Source organism: Schistocerca nitens, chromosome 6 (assembly GCF_023898315.1).
Source record: "Schistocerca nitens isolate TAMUIC-IGC-003100 chromosome 6, iqSchNite1.1, whole genome shotgun sequence".
Taxonomy (NCBI): domain Eukaryota; kingdom Metazoa; phylum Arthropoda; class Insecta; order Orthoptera; family Acrididae; genus Schistocerca; species Schistocerca nitens.
This window is the reverse complement of record NC_064619.1, coordinates 316,386,235-316,409,209: the sequence shown is the minus strand read 5'-3', so window position 1 is coordinate 316,409,209 and position 22,975 is coordinate 316,386,235.

Sequence of the window (22,975 nt, the reverse complement as noted above, 5' to 3'; positions counted from 1 at the left end):
CATTACATCATGTGCTGAGCCGTAAGAGGCCACGACATTCGATCGATTTGTCATTGTACACCTCGTCCGCCTCCGTAGCTAAGTAGATCCTACATATCGGCAGACCTCGACACTGAGCAACAGCATTCAGTCTATAACATTAAAGAGGGTTCTGCTCATTGACGACACGATGGCAGTCGCGGGAGGAGAGAAACAGCCGTAGGGCGAAGCACCGCGGGGAAGGGCGCAGTCGCTGGAGTAGTGTTTCAGAGGCAGCTCTCGAGTCGGGCGATTAACTCAGATCCATTCGGGTCAGGTCATTTACGTCTGGTGGCGGAAGCCTTGCTAGCGATCTGGCAGTAACTTGCGAATAGTGAATGGGAACTAGCTTTTATCTAACTGCATTAGCCAGTAGCTGTGTCTGTGTCGTGTACTTGTGCTTAAAAGCTTCCTTCTTTCTCTCTCACGGAGCACCACTTTCCCCCAACCAGTAGCTTGTGTTCTCTTAATTCCACCCTGACATTTTTCCCCTTTCAGTGAGGGAACTACGCCGTGACTTGTCTCGATTTGATCTCTCTGACAGAAGACAGTCACCGTTGCAAGCTAACAGCCTTCCGTACAGTCAGTCCTGTATAATTAAATGTGCAGGCAATCGATTTAGTCAACGAACTCATATAAAAGCTATTCACTGCAAGCATCAGTAAGACGCACATTCAGAGGTATCAAGGAATTGTTTGCCGTTGTAGAGCTGCTAGTTAATCGGGTCCCGTCAGAATGAGATGTCGTATCGTAACTGAAGGGTGAATATTAAGCCTTTCTCTGATAACAAAAATTTGTTTCTGCGAAACTATGCTGGTTACAGGTATGCGGCTTGCTGAAAATGGCAGCTTAGCTAATAATGTATTTTATGACTACCTTCCTATATGTCTATGCGATTTTTTGAAAATTGTGCCTTATTTCCTGACTTTTTTTCTGGACACACTTCGACATATGCTCAGTTACCTCAGTTACAGGAATTTGAGCCATGGATTGCGTTTCAACGAAATGGTGCATCGCCACGCTGGGAGTTCTGTGTTCGCCAGTTCTTGGACGACACATCCCCAAACAGATGAATCTGTAGAGACGATCCTACATCATGGCCTCCACGTTCGCCAGACATAACCCATCATAACTTTTTGTGATGTTACGTTGAGGATATAGTGTTCAGTTCGCAGCTTCTGATGTGCAAACTCGGGTGAAAACTCTTACAGCACGAATACGTAGAGGTGGTGCCGGAAGAGACTTTGGCAAAGACAGGGAGAGAAAGTGAGTGTCGTGCAGACGTTCTGCGGGCAACAAACGGAGCTAACTTTGTGAGCCAAGCCACTATTTGCGACAAACCACATAGCTGTATCTAGCATAATTCTTTAAAAATGACTCTTTTTTATACAGGAAAAGACTTCATGCTCAACCGACATACCAATTTTGCGTGAATCTTACTTAATGAAGATCTCATATGAACTTTGTCAGACATGAAAACCTTTAGTTAAATAAAACATTAATGCAAGTTCTGAGCTTTAGCAGTATATATTTTATTAAAAACGGCACGCATAACAGATAGTTTTAACCATAAATGAAATACAAAGACCAAATGTAGAGAATCTCTACCAAGTTCATGGAATAGTTATCTCCTTCTCAGAGTAGGGATTTCCGTAAAACTTTTCTACCAATTAACATATGCAAATGGAAATGAAAAAACTTAATCAGTAAGCTGCTTTAAATATTTAATCATATTGCTTGCGTGGTTGAACACTGCACCACAGTCGTCATCTACGCAACTATGTACCATCTCAGTTTCTCAATTCTGACCTCTATTTCGCAATTACTTTGGCCACAAATACAGGAGAGTCAAATATGTTTAATCGTTTTTGGTAATGAGTTTATAACAAAACTAATTGTTGTAAAAATTCTTGTATCACTGTGGGTCATACAGATGAGCCACTATCATTCTAGTTGCTAGTTTACAAGCGTCAGCTAACAGTCAAATAGTTTGTTAATTTCGTATTTATCCAGTCGTAGGTTGTTCCACAGCTGACAGCCTTTTTCTAATGTTGTAACGATGACTGGTTTCATAATTTTTAAGCCATATGAAATAAGCTTCTATTTCTCATACTCGGTTAGTTTTTACTAAGGTCGCAACCATAGTATCCACTTTTGAAGACTTTTTTCAGGTCAGATAACTAGCATCCACAAAAAGAATATTTCAGCAGATTGCTCTCCCAGCACTAACAGTCAACTGAACGTAGAAACTCTGTATTCAGGTTACGGGACAAGTTCTTAATTATCTCGTAGTTCACTCCTGTCTTGCATCCATATTCCAAGTGTTGATGAAAGTGGGCGCTTATGAGCCGACTATAAGTCTCACGCACTGATTTGAGCGAAAGTCTGCGTAATCGCTAGTTCCACAAGTTCCCTCTACTGACATCGTGTATTCACTAAAATCTCAGGTGTTCTATAAGGGGAACAATCCCCCATCAATCTCTTAGCGTATACCACGATGACTTCTGGAAGAAATGCTGAGAACCCTTCGATAAAGTAATATTTTGTTTATGGTGATTGACACATTAACTCATCTTCTCACAGTGGATACATGTTATTGTTGTTGTTGTTGTTGTTGTAATCTTCAATCCGAAGACAAATTTGATGCAACTGTCGACGCTACCCTGTCTGTGCGAGCACCCTCATCTCCAAATAAATACTGCATTCAAAAACAGTTTGAATCTGCTTATTGCAGTCTCCACCTAGTTCGGCCATCATCAGTCAATTTGTTGCCCAAATAGCAAAACCATCTACTATTTTAGTGTATCACTTCCTAACCTGTTGCCCTCAACATAACCTGATTTAGTTCGACTATTTTTCATTATCTTTGTTTTACTTTTCTTAATGTCCTTTCATATCCTTCCACTCATATAATAGCAGTTTTGTTTCTGCATATATCCTTTCGCTTTCTGTAGTTTATCCCAGGTACGTTCAAAATTTCAAATAGCGTAATCAACACTGTCAAAAGCTTTCTGTAATTCTGCCAATGCTTTAAAGGTTGGTTTGCCCTTCATCAACCTATCTTCCAAGTCGTAGGGACAGTATTGCCTCACGTGTTCCCCAATTTCTCTGGACCCGAAATAACCTTCCACAAGGTCAGCTGCCACCAGATTTTCCATTCTTCTGTAGATAATTCGTGTCACAGTTTTGCAACCGTAACTTATTAAACTGATAATTCGGTAAAATACAGGGTGTCTCTAAGAGTCGTTGAGCGCATTTTCTCTAGTGCCTCGGCAAATATTTGCAATTCGGTTTTTGCAACGTGTAACTGGAGTCAGCCCAAACAAATCCTGCTCGTCGCGTCTTTTATGCGACATCAAGCGTCAATGGAAAGCGTCGGTTTGCTTCCTATTACGTAAAAAATGATTTTTATACTGGAATTTTATGTGACCATTCGACACAGCGGTCTAGTATTAGTCTAGTGCGATAATCGTTTTTTCGATGTGTGGTAACAGGGGCAGTAAAATACGAAGAATAACCAATACTAAAGCAGCGACAATAACGTCCTGGCAAACGCTGTCTGCTCCCGCCATACAGAAGCAAGCTGCTCAGTCGCTGCTGGAGAATAGATTATTCTTTCGTCTTTTACTGTTCCTACTAAAACACATCGATAACAAGAGTCACGCATTAATCTAATCTGTCACCGCTCTATCGAATGGGCACGTAAAATTACGATTTAAAAATAATTTTGTATGTAATGGGAAACAAACCGACGTTTTCCGTCGGCGCTAAGCCTCATATGTAAGACGTATTGAGAGGGATTTCTTTGGGCTACACGACGCAAAAACAAAATTGCAAATATCTGCCGAGGCACCAGAGAAAATGCACCTGGCCAGCCGTGAGAGAGACACTAGGTACCTCTCATCACCTGTTTTCTTTGGAATTATAATTCTGACATTCTTGTTGAAATCTGAGGAGATATCTCCAAGATCACTTTCCTTGTAGAGCCACGCTATATTCCTCCCACTTTTCAGGTTTCCCTTCTTTGCTTCATGCTGATTTCCTGCCTGAGCTCCTGATATTCACACAGTTGTTTCTCTTGTCTCCAAAAGTCTCTTTAGCCTTCCTATACGTGGTATCTATTTTTCGCCTAATTTCACATGCCTTCAGAGCCTTGCACTTATCCTTTAGCCATCCGTGCTCAAAATTTTGCATTTTCTGTCAATCTCAGTTTTTAGATGTTTCTATTACCTTTCACCTGCTTCGTATGCTGCATTTGATTTTTCTCCTTTCTTCAATTAAATTCAATATCTCGTATGTCATCCGAGGATAGGCGTTTCATACTACGATGTCTTCACTATTTCATCCCCCAAAGCTATCCATTCGTCTTCTACTGTATTCAGTTCTCCTGTTTCAGTCAAATTTTGCCTGTTGGTCCGCTGTAATGTCTGACAGCTTCAATTTATGCAGGTCTTGCATCATAATTCCGTACGAGGCTACAAATGCCTTAAGAAAAGATTTTTTAGTACTTAAAATATCTATTCGATGTGAACAAATTCCTCTTATCCAGGAACGCTTTCCTTGCAATAGGAAGTCTGCATTTTATATCTTCTTTACTTCGACCATCATCCGTTATTTCACTCCCCCATACAGCATAAGTCATCTACTGTTTCTAATGTCTAATTTCCTGATCTAATACCCTCGGAATTACCTGAGTAGATTCTACTACATTCCATAACTCTTGTTTTCCTTTTATTAGAGTTCGTCTTATATCCTCCCTCCAAAACTATGCCTATTCCATTCAATTGCTCGTCCGAATGCTGTGCTGTGTCTGAGATAACTACAATACCATGGGCTAACCTCAACTATTTTATTTTCACTCTTTTAAATATAATTCATCACCAGAGTTTTATTTTGTGTCCTTTACTGCTTACTCAATGCTCAGACTGAATAGCATCGGTCGTAGACTACAGCCCTGTCTCACTTCCTTCTTATCCACTGCTTCTCTTTCATGCCCTTCGACTCACAACTGCTACCTGGTTTCTTTAAGAGTTATATATAACCATTCGCTCCCTCTATATTACCGCTACAATCTTCAGAATTTCAATGATTGTATTCCAGTCAATACTATCAAAAGCTTTCTGTAAGTTTACAAATGCTGTAAGTGTAGGTTTGCGTTTCTTCAGTTTGTCTTTTAAGATAACTAGTAAGTTCTGTAATGTCTCCAGTATTCCTGCATTTCTCCGGAACCCAAACTGATCATTCCTGAGATCGTCTTTTACCAAATTTTCCGTCTTCTTTAAATAATTCGTGTTAGTATTTCGCAGCCATGACTTACTAAAATGGTGGTTCGGTAATATTGTGATGTGTCAGCACCTTTTTTCTTTGCAGTAGAAATTACTACGTCTTTCTCTTCCATGGATCTCAGTAATTCGGAGGTAATGTCGGCTACTCCATCATTGCATCGACTTATATGTTTCAGTGCCATGTCAAATTTTTCTCGCAGTACGGTATCTCTCACCTCGTCTTCATATACTTCCTCTTCCCTTCTACAATACTGCCTTCAAGTGTACTTCCCTTGTATAGCCCCTCTGCATGTTCTTTCCACCTTTCAGTATCCCTTCTTTACTTAGAACTCATTGCCTGTCTGAGCTCTTGATTGTCATACCACTACTTCTGTTTTCTCCAAAGTCCTCTTTAATTTTCCTGTAGGCGATATCTGTCTTTACTCTAGTTATACACACTTCCACAGCATTACTTTTGTCGTCTAGCCAGTCTTGATTAGCCATTTTGCATTTCCTCTCAGTCTCATGATTTAGACCTTCTTACTCCCTTTCGCATGTTTCATTTTTATATTTTCTCCTGTCATTAATAAAATTCAATGTCACCTGTGATATCGAAGGATTTGTATAAGCCCTTGTCTTTTTTTTTTTACCTATTTGATGCTCTGCTACCTCCACTCATTTCTCAAAGCTAGCTATTACAGTGATTCCCTTCATAAACAATGACGAGATTTTTTGTTGGTGTGTGTCATAAAATCTTTAAGAAAAGAAATCCACTTCAAAGGCGGGAAGATATAAGAAGATATAATTGTTTTCATTTTACTGACACTGTAGGAAAATTCGATTATTTTCAATATGAATAAAGTCAGACTTATTGAATTTACTGCCTAAAATGAAAGTTAAATTCAGCTTGATGATGAATAACAATGCACGTAGTTAATATTCATATAAAGAAAATTACTTTGTAATAAGTTAATCGGACTTCGAATAAAGATGCAAGCTCAAATTTCAAAGGATGAAACCAATAACGAGAGAGCGCTTATGGTGTTCGATCGCTGTGTCACCATGAAGTCGCTTACAATTTAAACTCCCAGAAACTACTTGTTTTATATAATTAACTGAAAGGTTGATCATTTTACGAAATAAAAATGCAGTCCGAAACAAAATGCTTCCGTCATTATTAGAACAAAACTTACAACGAACACACTTACATCTGTATCGTACTGCTGCCAAGAGGGAAAGAAGGCAATGATCACACATTTGTAAAAGACTAGTACAACTCAGGAGTTAACAGATATTAACTTTCGAAAATACTTAGCCTTTTTGTAGCACACTTACACTACATAGTTTTTTACTGTCTACTCGGTGTAGTTACCACAATTTTGTAAATATTTTAACTGAAGTAGGACCATGATTTATAATACAGAATTCCATAAATTCCGGTTTCATCAAGAGACGCGTTATATCATTTGTTTTCTGCTGTTTCAGTCAAACGTTGCTTAATGCTCCCTTTTTAACTGTTAACAATACCTAGTTATTTCACCCAGCTTCCATCTCCTTAATTTCCTACCTTTTTGCAATTTCTACAGTTTTAACTCACAGTTCATATCCAATAAATTATCGTCAGCATCCACGTGTGCCCCTGAAAATGTCTTACAGTTTAAAATCTGGTTCTTAAATCTCCGTCCTACTATTATTTAATAACCAGGTCTCTTCCACGTACACATCTTTCATGATTCTTAAGCCAGCTGCTACCAATTATTAAATTAGGGTCTGTGTAAAAGTCTACCTGGCGGCTTTCTGTTTCATTTTTCCCCAAGTCCATATTTTCCCAGTATTTTTCTTTTTCTTACGTTTCCTGCTATCGGTTTCCATCCCATATGACAAACAAATTTTCGTCTCCCTTAACTATCTCAATAATCTGTTTTACCTTATCGTACATTCTTCCAATCCCTTCATCATCTGCGCAACTAGTTGACATGTAAAGTTGTTTACTGTGGTAGGTGTAGGCATCGTGTCTACCTTGGCTACGATAATTCGTTCACTAAGCTGTTCACAGCATGGCGCTTGCTACGGTGATGTGGCTTGCGTGCCTCAACGATATAGATAACCATACCGTAGACGAAACCACAGTGGAGGAGAATCAGTGGAGACAAACGTGTGGTTCCTGAAGAGGGACAGCGGCCTTTTCAGTAGTTCCAGTAGCAACAGTCTGGTTGAATGACTGATATGGACTTGTAACATCTGGCAACACGATCTTGTTGTGGTGGTACTGCGAACGACTGAAAGCAAGAAAAACTTACTTTTCTCGAGGGCGCACAGCCTCTACTGTATTGTTAAATGATCATGGCATCCTCTTGGGTAAAATATTACGGGGGTGAAATAGTCCCCCGTTTCGAACTCCGATCAGTGACTATTCAGGAGGATGTCGACATCATCGAAAACAAATATGTCATTCTATGGGTCGTAGAGTAGAAAGTTAGATCCCTTAAACGGAGGGGAGGATGGGAGGTAGGTTAGAAAATCCACAAAAGGGGAAGCGATGGATTAAATTTAGATATAGTAAGAATTAGTTATGTTCGGCGGCGTAATGCAGGAGTAGGCATAATAATGAGAAATAAAATGGAAATGTAAGTTATTATGAACAACATAGTGAACCCATTAGCGTAGCAAAGACCACGGAAGCACAAGTTCATGTGTCAACTAGCACCGCAGCTGAAGAGACTGAAAAAATATATGATGAGATAAAAATATTATTCTGTTAAAAGAGAAGAATATTTAGTTGTGATGGGGGCCTGGAATTCGATAGAAAGGAAAGGAATGGAAGGAAACACAGTAGGTGCATACGGATTGGGAGAAAGGAATGGTAGAGGAAGCGGCCTAGTAGAACTCTTCGCAGACCATAATTTAATTATAGCCAACACTTGTGAAAGACAGTTGTACAAGTGGAAGAGATCTGGGGGTTTCAGTTTGATAATATAATGGTAAGGCAGAGATTTTGGAACTAAAGCTGAAACTGTAAGCCATTTGCAGGGGCAGATGTGGATTCTGGCCATAATTTATCGGTCATGGACTGTAGATTAAAACTGGAGAAATAACAAAAAGGTAAGAACTTAAGATATGGGACGTGCGAAAGTTGAAAAATAATAACGGAGGTTGTTGAGAGTTTCAGAAGCAGCACAAGGCAACAACTGACTGAGACGGGGGAAGATAATACAATTCAGGACACAGGAGGAACTTTGAGAGATTAAATAGTGAAATCAGAAGAGGATAAAACAAATAAAAAGACAAGGCGTGGTAGAAATCCTTGAATATCACAGGTGATATTGAATTTAGCTGATGAAAGGAGACAATGTAGAAATGCAGCAAATGAAGCAGGCGATAGGGAATACAAACATCTAAAAAATGAGATCGACAGAAAGTCCAAAATGCCCAAGCAGAAATGGCTATAGGTCAAATATAATTATTTAGAAGCATATATCACTAGATAAAACATAGGTACTGCCTACAGGAAAATTAAAGAGGCCTTTGGAGAAAATAACAGCTGTATGAATGTCAAGAGCTCATATGGAAAACCAGGATCAATCAAAGAGCGGAAAGCTGAAATGTGGAAGCAGTATATAAAGGGGCTTTAAACGGGAATAAAGTTGAAGGTAATGTTATAGAAAGGGGAGAGGAAGTAGATGAAGATGAGGTGTGATGTATTATACTGCGGGAAAAATTTGACTGAGCACTGAAAGGCCTAAATCGAAATAAGGTCCTTGAAATACAAGGCACGCTGTCAGAAATATTGATAGTCTTGTGAGACATGACAAAACTGTTCCGTTTGGTCTGCAAGATGTATGCGACAGGTGAAATACCGTAGGCTTTAAGAGCAAAATAATTCAAACTGCAAAAAAAAAAAAAAAAAAAAAAAAAAAAAGCATGTGCTCACAGGTGTGAATATTACCAAAGTGTAGTTTAAAAAGTCGAGGTTTCAAAATACCAGTACGAATTAACTACAGAAGAAAAACTGCTAGAAACCGACGTCGGGGAAGATCTGCTTGGGTTCCGGAGAAATGTAGGCACTCGCGAGGCAAATCTTAGAAGACAGGGTAAGGCAAGGCAAACCAACGTTCATCGAAATTGAAGGCTCAGAGAAAGCTTTCGACAATGTTGGGTTGAATTCATCCTTGAAAATTCTGAACGTAATAGGACTAAAATACAGTGAGCGGAACGTTATTTACAACCTGTACAGAAACCAGACATCAGTTGTAAGAGTCTAAAGGCATGAAAGGAAAGAAGTGAGACAAGGTTATCCTACCCACGATTTTAATCTGTCCACACATCGTGCACGAAGTAAAGGAAACCAAGAATAAATTTCGAAATTGACTTAAAGTTCAGGGAGAGAAAATAAAAATTTTGAGGTTTGCCGATACATTGTAATTCTGTGAGGAACAGTAAAATGCTTGGAAGAACAGTTGAACGGAATGAACAGCGTCTTGAAAGAAGGATATAAGATGAACATCGACAAAAGCGAAACAAGGGTCGCTGAATGTGGTCGAATTAAATCAGGTGATGCCGAAGGAATCAGATTTGGAAATTAAGCACTAAATATAGTATATGAGTTGTGCTATTTGGGCAATAAAATAACTGACGATGGTTGAAGCAGAGAAGATATGAAATGTTGACTGGTAATGGCAAGAAAGAACCGATACCATCTTCATGTAGTTAAGGCTAACCGGCCATTGACCTTCTTCTTCTGTGATGGATGCACACGCATTGCCCGAACTCTTGCGGGACTCGGTAAGATTGTCTGCCGCGAGTATGTGTGTAATGGGCAGGGACACTACGAATGTAGTGTGTGGGCATTAAGTTGGGAATGTGTGTCCCACGGAGAGCGTGCAAGGGATAAATCCCTGCTGTCGCACTATCCTCTTGTGCCCTCAGTAGCTCAGATGAATAGAGCGTCTGCCATATAAGCAGGAGATTCCAGGTTCGAGTGGCGGTCGGGGCACACATTTTCAACTGTCCCCGTTGACGTATATCAACGCCTGTCGACAGCTTATGCTCTTGATTTAATTATCATTTCAAGAAGAGAATAGAAACATGTGAAATGTGGTGCTACAGAAGAATGCTGAATATTAGAGGCGTAGACCGCGTCACTAATCAGAAGATACTGAATATCATAGTGGAGAAAGGAAATCTGTGGCATAACTTGACTTAAAGAAGGGATCGGCTGATAGGACACATTGGTTCCAGTAGTTATTCGGTGATGAGGCTTGCTCAGGATAGACTGGCATGCATAGCTATATCAAGCTTTGTCTTCGGACTCAAAACCACAACAACAACTAGGACAACAACAACAATAATATGCTTTCCTTATCTATTATTAGACCTCCTGTTTTACCCCTATTTGGTTTTGTATTTATAGCTCTGTCTCACTTGACATGAAGTCCTGTTCAGCCTGCCATCGAACTTCGCTAATTCTCAGCAGACAGTTTCAAGCTATCCCTTTCTCTTTTCATATTTTGTACCGCGTCTAAACGATGAAGAATCTGACATTCTATTCTCTGATCCGTAGAATGCCATTTTTCTTTTGCGTGATGCCGACTACTCCTGTGTAGTCCGCGGCTGGAAATCCAAATAGGGGACTAGTTTACCTCCGGAATACTTTATCCAAAAGGATGCCATCTTCATTTAAGTAAACATTAAAGCTGTATGCCCTAGGCAGAGATAACGGCTGTAGTTTCTCCTTGCTGTCAGCCATTCGCAGTATGGGTGTTGATTGACATTACAAGATCATAGTAATCAATTACCCAGATTGTTGGTCCAGCATCTACTGTAAAGGTTGCTACCCATCTTCGGGAACCGTATGTCTGTCTAGCCTCTCCACAGATACGCATCTGTTGTGTTTGCACCTACGGTATACGTGTCTGTATCGTCGAGGCACTGGAGCTATCCCACCTCGTAAAAGCTCATAGGGGAGGGTGAGCGCTGAGTAATACATACCTCGAAATATTTCACGCTACTTTGACAAGGGCTTATAAAATAGTGGGTGGTTACGATGTTTTTTCTGGCTGCTAGCAAAGGGATTCGGTTAAAAGAAGCGACAAAAAATTTCGTCTTGTGGCGCAACCCACCGCTGGGAAGTGTGCTACTGCTAGCGGTGACGTTATCGCCTCAGGATACAGAGCAGACGCTGCACTCAAAACAGCATCTCGCTTCCGTTGTTTATTTGCGCCCCCACCAAACTATTCTTTGGTGCTAACGTCGTCTACAGCTCGTCGTCTTGTGGTTAGCATCGCTGACTCTAATCCACGGAACGCCGGGTTCGATTCCCGTCCAGTTCGGGAATTTTCTGCAGTCGGGACTGTGTGTGTGTGTGTGTGTGTGTGTGTGCGTGTGTGGTGTGTGTGTGTGTGTGTGTGTGTGTGTGTGTATCATCATTTCAAAATAGCTAGACCTTGAACAGATGAAAGCCGGCCGAAGTGGCCGTGCGGTTAAAGGCGCTGCAGTCTGGAACCGCAGGACCGCTACGGTCGCAGGTTCGAATCCTGCCTCGGGCATGGATGTTTGTGATGTCCTTAGGTTAGTTAGGTTTAACTAGTTCTAAGTTCTAGGGGACTAATGACCTCAGAAGTTGAGTCCCATAGTGCTCAGAGCCATTTGAACCATTTGAACAGATGAAATTTTTGACACTTAAATTATTCATTTACGTATATCTGTCCTGGAAATGTTTCAGTTTTCCCTCAAATCACTAATTTTTTCTACCCTGATTACCTTCAAATAATAATTTATTATTTTTATTTTATTTATTTTTTATTTTTTGCAACACTAGAACTCACACAAGTTAACTTGACGGCCCATTTGTCCAATTCCCACTCTTTGTTTAGCTATGAAAATTCGGATAAAAATCCACTCTGTAGATTCTAGGAAGTGTTGTCTGCACTCCGCTCAAACATTTGACTAAAACGATAGTGCCTAGAACAAAGTCTTGGACAGCATAGGAAATATTCAATTTAACTAAGGAAAGAAGATGCCGCAAGAAAAGTATTCTGCACCACGATATGGTTTACCGATAATTTTCCGCTCTCATACGTTCCTAGAAATTCTGCAAACATACTGCTCCTTCCTAGGTACATCTTACGTAAAGAATGTGAAGTTAAAATTAGAGTCGAGTCACACGGAGGCTTACCAGTAATCGTTTGCGTCTGGAGCAAGAAACGGTGGAAAACTCACCTTTAACTGCCTTGTGGAATGTTCACTACGTCATTGAAAGTATCCGGATACCCCCAGAAACACAAAATTTTCGTATCAAGAGCATTGTGGTGCCACCTACTGCCAGGTACTCCATTTCAGCGACGTCAGTAGTCATTAGACATCGTGACAGAGCAGAATGGGGCACTCCGCGAAACTCACAGGCTTCGCACGTGGTAGGTGATTGGGTGTCACTTGTATCAAACGTCTGTACGCAAGATTTCCACACTCGTAGACATCCTTAGGTCCACTGTTGCCGATGTGATAGTGAAGTAGAAACGTGCAGATACACGTACAGCACAAAAGAATACAGGTTGACCTCGTCTGTTGACGGACAGAGACCGCCGACAGTTGAAGAGGGTCGTAATGGTTCAAATGGCTCTGAGCACTATGGGACTCAACTGCTGTGGTCATAAGTCCCCTAGAACTTAGAACTACTTAAACCTAACTAACCTAAGGACATCACACACATCCATGCCCGAGGCAGGATTCGAACCTGCGACCGTAGCGGTCGTGCGGTTCCAGACTGTAGCGCCTTTAACCGCTCGGCCACTCCGGCCGGCCGGGTCGTAATGTGTAATAGGCAGACATCTGTCTAGACCATCACACAGGAATTCCAAACTGCATCAGCATCCACTGAAAATACTATGACAGTTAGGCCGGAGGTGAGAAAAGTTGGATATCATGGTCGAGCGGCTGCTTATAAGCCACACATCACGCCGGTAAATGCCAAACGACGCATCGCATGGTGCAAGGACCGTAAACACTGGACGATTGAACAGTGGAAAAACGTCGTGTGGAGTGACGAATCACGGTACACAATGTGGCGATCCGATGGCAGGGTGCGCGTACGACGAATGTCCGGTAAACGTCATCTGCCCGCGTGTGTAGTGCCAACAATAAAATTCGGAGGCGGTGGTGTTATGGTGTGGTTGTGTTTTTCATGGAGGGGCTTGCATCCCTTGTTGTTTTACCTGGCATTATCACTGCGCAGGCCCTACACTGATGTTTTAAGCACATTCTTGCTTTCCACTGTTCAAGAGCAATTCGGGGATGGCGATTGCATCTTTCAACACGATCGAGCAGCAGTTCATAATACACGGCCTTTGGCGGAGTGGTTATACGACAGTAACATCCCTGTAATGGACTGGCGTGCACAGAGTCGTGACCTGAGTCCCACAGAACACCTTTGGGATGTTTCGGAACGCCGACTTCCTGCCAGGCCTCACCGACTGACATCGATACCTCTCCTCAGTGCAGCACTCCGTGAGTAATGGGCTGCCATTCCCCATGAAACCTTCCAACATCCGATCGAACGTATGCGTGCGAGAGTGGAAGCTGTCATCAAGGTTAAGGGTGGGCCGACACCATACTGGATTCTAGCATTACCGATGGAGGGTGCCAAGAACTTGTAAGTCATTTTCAGCCAGGTATCCGGATACTTTTGATCAGATAGTGTAGATGTAGACACACGAACAACTTCGTTAACGGCATTGTTGTGGCACTTCCGAATACGGCAACTCCTTTTTGCCATTCTGTCACGATTTCACGCCAATCTAAATCTACCTCTACATGTATACTCTGTAACTCACACTCAAGTGCCTGATAGAGGTTCATCGAACCACCTTCACAACAATTCTCTATTATTCCACTATCGAACACCGCACGGAAAAGGAAACACCTATATGTTTCCGAGCGAGCCCAGATTTCGCTTATTTGATTATGATGACCGTTTCTCCCTATGTAGGTTGGCGCCAACAAAATATTTTAGCATTTGGAGGAGAAAGTTGGTGAACACAACTATTCCGCGACCGTTTCAAGCCTTTCATGGTCTTCATGTTGTCAAACAACGAAGGCATTTTTATGGATGACAATGGATTTTGCTACAGGACCAAAACTGTTCGCTATTGGTTTGAAGAACATTCTGGACGATACGTGCGAATGATTTTTTCCATCCAGATCTCTCGACATGGATCCCATCGAACATTTATGGGACATAATCGAGAGGTCAGTTCCTGCACCGGCAACACCTTCGCAAATACGGACTGCTACACAGGCAGCATGGGTCAGTATTTCTGCAGGGGTCTTCCAGCGACATGTTGAGTCCATGCCACGTCGAGTTGCTGCACTACGCCGAGCAAAAGAAAGTCCGACATGATGTTAAGAGGTATTCCATTACTTTTGTCTCCTCTGTGTGCTTTTTCCGGCGAACGGAAGCAGCAGGTTAAAATTTAAACGGAGGATGATCTACTGCAAGCTGTCTTTTGAAGCCAAGACTAAGGAGTATGAGAGTAAATTTTGGGAAGTAATAGAGAGATGTTGGCGGAGTGAAGCTATCAGTTGAACCCTTATGGCTTCCCCGAGGGCTCACTTGGAAGCAGAGACAAACTGGTTGTCTGACTAAAAATGGCTAAAATGGCTGTTTGTAATTGTATATACAGCTTTTGCACAAATCATGACTTACTGCCTTCAAAAATTGATTTTACAGAAACAATAAATACAGCTATCCTGTAGAATTAAATCATGAAGATAGAAGCTAAAATTGTTTGTGGTCTTAGTGACTTCTCGAGGACTCAGTCGATAATATTCATCTACAGTAAATGGGCAAAACATGGAAAGCATAATTCGGTATTGATGTACAATGAATGTGATTCTGTTCTCTTGATTATGGGTTCATAGTATTTATATTGTCCCATCTTTCTCTTTTTGCTAGCCACTGTTGCTGTTTGCATTAACAGAATTAATATCAGAGTTAATATGCCTCTTTACTCAGGAGTGTACGCTATATTTTAAGTTCGTCACAAAGCTCGGATATAGGTTAAGAGTATAGGCCCGTATTCCGGTCTGCCACACATCTATGATCTGTCATGTAGTTTCGTTCAGGTATACACAGCACTTCAGACTGTAGATTTCATTCTGAAAACAGCAACTGAATAGTTTAAGCGATTTTATGCCGTATCTCCCCGACTGGAGCAAGACTAAGGAGTATGAGAGTAAATTTTGGAAAGTAAAAGTGAGATGTCGGCGGAGTGAAGTTATCAGTTGAAGCCTTATGGCTTCCCCGAGGGCTCACTTGGAAGCAGACAGGGGAGGATTTGGTTAAATGTATATTTTCATCCATCGACAAACGTCATTACGGCGTAGTCCACAACAAAGTGATTCATTCTAGAACGCTTTTCCGTGGCAGATGACGATTGAAGTTCATCATCCCGTTGACAGCTAAATCATGGAGAAGTGGCTCAACTGGACAAGAACAGCACTATTTTCTGAGTAATCGTCCCAGTATTCAATTTCTGTCATTAATTGGCAAAGTATTGATGTAGAAGTAGAGCATGGGAATTGAATCCCGCTCCTTCAGTATCCAGGTGCTTCGGTCACTACACCGTGCCGTTTGAACATCTCTCACGCTGTCCGTACGAAACTTCCACTCAGTTTTCTGGATTAGCGTCTCTGGGAGGAAGGATGCAACATATTAAAAAAAGCTTTCAAGAGGCAGTTATTTGCTGCTTCTAATTTTTATTTTTTATTTTATTTTTTATTTTTTTTATTTATTTTATTTTATTTATTTTATTTATTTATTTATTTTTTCAATCATGCTTTGCACAACAGCAGCATTTCACTAGATTACGAGCAGCTAGTTTCTGTTGTACGAGACAAACTGGTTGTCTGACTAAAAATGTCTAAAATGGCTGTTTGTAATTGTATATACAGCTTTTGCACAAATCATGACTTTTCAAAATTTATATATGAAAGCTGGACGTCATTTTCTGCCAGGGTTACTTGACTAGTCAGCAACTCAGAAGAGCATTCGTCAAATTTGGGAAAGCCAGAGAGCTGTAGAAACTGAGTAAAGTTATAAATTGAACTGAAACGTCGGATTAGATGTCACTGGTGGTAAGATCATTGCACTCAAATGGCAGTAGCCCTTATTCGAGATTCAATTTGACACGTAACTTCAGTTTTTCAGGAACTAGCATATACTTTTTTTCAAATCGTCAACTGAGACGATCAGTGGTCGTACTGAGGTGCAGGAGGGGTTCGTGTTACCTCGGCGCGGCGGCAGCAATAGCGTCTGGGAACGACGTGACCACACACGCGGCCGCGGCCGGGCTTTCCCTCTCTGGTGACCTTGGTGCTGGCCTTCCCCTTCCGCCGGAGATGCTTCTTTTTATTGAGGAGCAGGGAGGCAGAACCCCACGGTTCCGGAGGCCGTCCACTGGTGCTTGCTCTCCCGACGCCCTTCGCTCGTTCCGAGACTGGCTCGACTTCTTCTGGACGTGATCCCTGGACGTGGCCTTCGCATTCTTTGTCTGAGCTCTGTGACTGAGATTAGTCGGCCACCTAAGTAATTGGGCCACGTGGTGTTACGCACAGAAGGCCGAAATCATACTTATTAACTCAAACTCAATTTTGTATACGTAATTATCTCACAAGTCCTGATACGAAGTGGCATCCGACTGGAGTCCTGAGCAGCACCACAGGTGGCACAAAATGTTGGATATTGTACTTTGAGAACCACCACGTTCATCAGGTCGACTCGGGAATCGATCAACGAAGCAACGGTTAATGGTGTTCATGATAGAGAAGTCGTTCCAGCTCATCGTATTTGATTACACCAAACAGCACACAGGTTTCCTACAAGAGTATGTTATTTCATGGAGAGCACCTAGACGCCTGTTAGTGGACATTCGCCTTTAAGACGGCTTGAATTCCTCCGGGGACACTTTCAGTGAGGTTTCCAAATGTCTGTGTAGGAATGGCAGCCCATTCTTCCCCAAGAGTCGAAATCGGTGAAGGTAGTGATGTTGGGCGCTAGCGCCGGAAGTGAAGTACACGTTCTAATACATCCCACAGGTATTCCGTCCAGTCCCGGTTCGGACTCTGGGCTGGCCAACAAGCTTCAGGAATCCTGTTGTTCACAAATAATTGCCTCATAGATGATGCTTTAAGGGGCTCCGGAAAGGCTCAAAATCATGAAAAGTTCAATTTTTACTTTTTTGCGTTTTTCGAATCTGCAGACTATTACCTTTTAATAGATATATAATTTATTCAATTCCGAAGACTACAACTATTTTTAAATTTTTTTGAAATGTGTTCTACATGGGCGTGACCCACTGTGGTGCTGTTAAACTGCTGTCAAATGGTGTTATTATTAACGTCCGTGTTCATCAGGCACATTTTAGTGATGTGAGATAAAGTATGTGTTGTGGCTAACCTGTGATGGTTCAATATATATCGCTGGTGTGATTGTCGATTGTTTCATGTTTATTTACTCTGTCGTTATCTCGAAAATATACGTAATTAATTCTGTTTCTTGAGTCTCTGTTTTGTTGAAGTATAATAATGAGTAAAAGCAAAGTTATTAGAAATCCTCTGAAGGCTTTTAAGAAAAGGAGAAATGTTGGAAAGCCAAAGGTATGTGTTATTACTGTAAACAATAAAGACGATGAAAATCCCCAACATAGCTTGTGTCCCAAAGAAGAAGACAGTTGGTGTAAATATAACAAAGGATTGCTAACTGGTGAAGTGTACACTCATAAGCATAGTCTGCCTCATGCAATAATGGAGGTGATAAAACCTATTTTCAGAGACTTAGCAGCACCTGAACTGTTGAAAAAGTGTATTCACGGAAAAACTCAAAACCCCAATGAAAGTGTAAATAGTGTTATATGGTCGAGAATCCCCAAGACTGTATTTGTTGGAATAGAAACACTTCACTTTGGTGTGTATGATGCTGTTGCGACTTTCAATGATGGCAACATTGTAAGGTGCAAGGTATTTAGAAATATGGGAATGAAGATAGGTTCTAACATGGTACGAGCGATGCTTGCTTTAGACAAGGAACGCCTTCGGGCTGCAGACAGGGCTGTAAAGAGTCTAGAAATACAAGCAAGAGTAAACAGGAGGAGGAACAAGAGGAAGCTGGAGGAGGAGTTTGCAGAGGATGAAGATAATCCATCCTATGGACTTGGAATGCACTAAAAAGTTAATCCAATCTTTGTCGCTCTATTCCCAAAACTTTTATTTTCTCATACTAATTACATGTTTTCTAAGGATCTTCCAAACATATTTGTTTCAAACTTTCAGTAAATGTTACACAGTTCCTTCTGCATAATTTAACACAGCCTTTTTCCAAAAAACTGTATATTTTTGAATATATAAATAAAAAATTGCAAAAAAATGTTGTGAATTTTCATTACAATTGAAAAAAAAATCATCTTTAATAACTGAACTAAAACTTTGTAAAATCCCTGTGTTAAGTTGTAGCCCATATTCCAATAAATAATCTGTAAAAAGTTCAACTTCCTACCTCAAATACTTTGTGAGGAAAGATGTAATTTATAAGCGTTATTTTAACATTGCAAGTATAGGGCGTTCCGGAGCCCCTTAAGACAGGGTGCATTGTTATGCTCTTACAATCATCGTCTCCGAACTGTTCCTCTATTGTACTCTGCGCACAAAGCTGTAAAGCATTGAGCGTTCTCTTACGCGCTATAAGGGAACCACACTGTAAGCACGAAAAACGTTCCAGTACCGTAACACCGCCTCCTCTTTACTTCACAATTGGCAGCACACATGACAGACGACATTCTCAGGTATTCACCAAACCCAAACCCTTCCACCGGATTGACACAGATTGTGCCAAAATCATCAATCTAAATCACTTGTTTCCAGTCACCCACTGTTCAGTGACGCCGGCCTTTACATCACCTCAAGCGTGGTTTGGCAATGAAAACTGCTGAGGACTGCTCGAACAATTGCACGTTATTTTTTTAATACCCTGCGCACAGCCATTGTGTTAGCAGCACAGCTGGTAGCACTTTGAAACCGATTTTTAGTCTGGAAGAAAACTCTTTAGATTATCAAAAAAAAAATTATTTTTATTTTTGTAGAGTACTCTTCCTTAGTCCTTCAGAGTGATTGATTCCTTTAATATTATTTGATTGATTCCTGTTCATTTGTGTCATAGAGACACAATCAAAAGGACCCACTTCAAAGGCGGTAAAAAAGGAGAAGTGCAACTATTGTCATTTTCAACTGAAGTTCGGAATGCCGATTATTTCTCACTTTAAATAAAATAAGTTCTTTGGCTTTACTAGCTTGAATGGAAATTAAATTCAAGCCAAAATAGTCGTTATTGATTAAAGGACTTGGAATTAACATGCAGATTCGACTTTCTGATAGTGAGATAACTAACGGTAGAGTGCTTGTGGCGCTCGATCGTTGCATCACCAAGCAAGTCGCTTCCAATTTAATTTAAAAGGCCAGAAATTACTTGCATTATGTAATTAAAACAGGAGAACTGATAGGTTGATCGTTTTACAAAATACAATCAACTTTGAAACTCAATGGTCCAATTATTATTGGCAAAGTGTTACAGTGAATGTACTTTCATTAGTATCATGCACCTGCCAGAAAACGAAGCAAAAACAATGTAACGGCGCTTGTTTCATAGAGAGGATCACTAAAATTTTGTGGAAAAAAGATTAGCAACACATAAGGGGTTTACAGGTCTTAATTCTCTGAAGGCTTCGCTATTTTAGAAGTACAATTAAAAGAAACCGCTTTTTTACTGTTCGTTCAATGCAGTTGCCATGCTTCCGCAAATATTTTAACTAAAATAACATTAGATATTATTAGATAGGAATCCATGAGTGGAAATATCGCTTGACGTTGTTGGTATTACCAATACGCTTAAGGACTATTCAGTTAGGCACAAGAGTTCACTTTTGTGGTTTTAGCAAACGACATGTTTTTTTTTCTTTTTCTTAAGAAGCGATTTCATTTTCGATTTTAAATAATTATTTTACTTTTCAACCAGGTTAATTTCCTCACAGAAAGATATTCATTTTCCCAGAAGGAGAACATTTACAGACGACTTCATTTTTAGCAACACCGGCAGAGGACATGGAAAAATTGCCTGATGAATGCCAAAGTAAACCGACGATTTCGGGCGAAGAATGCATTACGATGGCGAGCGCGAGGTGGGGCTGAAATACTGAAAGGAGATCCCGCTAAAATGTGGTATATGTCGCTGCCGCGCTCTTGAGTGGAAATGCCCAAGTCTAAAGTAGCTAGTTCCAACCCTGTTGGTAGCAGAAATTTTCATAGTCAATAGTTGGCTGGCAAGGGGTTTAGCGATAAGGAGCACGTGATACGTCCGTCGTATGAGGGTCTTAAATTCGGCTGCTCCCTCGGTGCTATTCGACAACACTAAACTATGTGCCAGTACGGTTTCATGCTATACCTTGTAAGCCGCGTGTTGTGCAATAAAAATTAACTACTTCCATGGGCAATTACGTTTTAACCTAAAGAGGAGAACACGGCCATCACCCAATTTCCTGGTAAGTCTACTCGTTAGAAGAGAGGTCAAAATAAGCAAACACGTGCCTCGGTTTAACCGTAGGTACTCGAACGTTTCTAAGAAAATTACGGTCAAAGTTTTCGCCGCACATTATGTGTCTTTTCAGGCGGGTACTTCAAACGAACCGGTGGCGCTCTGTGTCTAGCATTGCGGCTTCACAGCTTTGCGCCCGATTTTCGAAACCCGATTTTTTAATTTCTTTGTTTTATTTTATTTCATTTATCGATCCATGTTCGTAGAAGGTTACTATAGAAACAAAGTAGGAGATAGAAGGGCGTTATATTAACTGAAAAATTAATACGTTATATTAACTGAAAAATTAATACCGGGTTTCATAATGTCATACATTTATACACACATAAAAAAAGTTTTCAATCACCTCGGTACAGAGAGTTCCGGAGCCTGTACAGAAAATTGGAACAGAGATAAACATAAAAATCATTTCTGGCGTTTTTATTCCTCATGCAAACCACACATTGCATGTTTACCTCCATACAGTGAGACCTACTGATGTGGTGGTCCAGATTGCTGTGCACACGTCCTCTTGCATTGATGCATGCCTCTATTCGTCGTGGCATACTATCCACATGTTCATCAAGGCACTGTTGGTCCAGATTTTCCCACTCCTCAACGGCGATTCGGTGTAAATCGCTCATAGTGGTTGGTGGGTCACGTCGTCCATTAACAGCCCTTTTCAATCTATCACAGGCATGTTCGATAGGGTTCTAGTCTGGAGAAAATGCTGGCCACGCTAGTCGAGCGATGCCGTTATCCTGAACGAAGTCATTCACAAGAAGTGCACGATGTGGATGCAAATTGTCGTCCATGAAGAAGAATGCCTCGCCAATACGCTGCCGATATGGTTGCACTATCGGTCAGAGGATGGTATTCGCGTATCGTACAGCCACTACGGCGCCTTCCATGACCACCAGTGGCGTACGTCGGCCCCGCATAACGCCGCCCCGAAACATCAGGGAACTGCCACCTTGTTACACTCCCTGGACAGTGTGTCTAAGGAGTTCAGCCTGACCGGGTTGCCTCCAAAACGGTCTCCGACGATTGTCTGGTTGAAGACATATGCGACACTCATCGGTGAAGAGAACGTGATGCCAATCCTGAGCGGTCCATTCGGCATGTTGTTGAGCCCATCTGTACCGCGCTGCATGATGTCGTAGTTGCAAAGATGGACCTCGCCATGGACTTCGGGAGGCATGTAGCCTATTGCGCACAGTGTCAGTCGTAACACGATGTCCTATGGCTGCACGAAAAGCATTATGGAACATGGTGGCGTTGCTGTCAGGGTTCCTCCGAGCCATACTCCTTAGGTAGCGCTCATCCATTGCAGTAGTAGCCCCTGGGAGGCCTGGGCGAGGCTTGTCATCGATAGTTCCTGTCTCTCTGTATATCCTCCATGTCCGAGAAACATCGCTTTGGTTCACTCCGAGACGCCTGGACACTTCCCTTGTTGAGAGCCTTCCTGGCACAAAGTAACAATGCTGACGCGATCGAACCGCGGTATTGACCGTCCAGACGTGGTTGAAATACAGACAACACGAGCCGTGTACCTCCTTCCTGGTGTAATGACTGTCGCACCCCCTCCGTCTAATAGGCGCTGCTCATGCTTGGTTGTTTACATCTTTGGACAGGTTTAGTGATATCTCTGAAAAATCAAAGGGACTGTGTCTGTGATACAATATCTATAGTCAACGTCTGTCTTCAGGAGTTCTGGGAACCGGGGTGACGCAATTTTTTTATGCGTGTATTATATATTTGAGTATATCTTATTTTAAGGGATTAAAATTCTTTTAAATTCTCATACTCTTATAGTACATTCTTATATCAATTCTCACATTAATTCTTACATTTTATTTTTATGGTTATTCTTCAGGAAATTTTGGTCTGTTCCCTTGAATGACACCGATCTTAGAGACAATCGAAGCACTGAAATTTCGAACACCATGAGCATCGCGCGAAAGCAGGTTTACAACAGAGACATTTCTTCGTATGAATATCACTTGGGAAAGAAGCTTCGTTAACACTGCTGAAGATTTCAAGTATTGACAATAATTTCGTGGCAGATCACTCATAACGG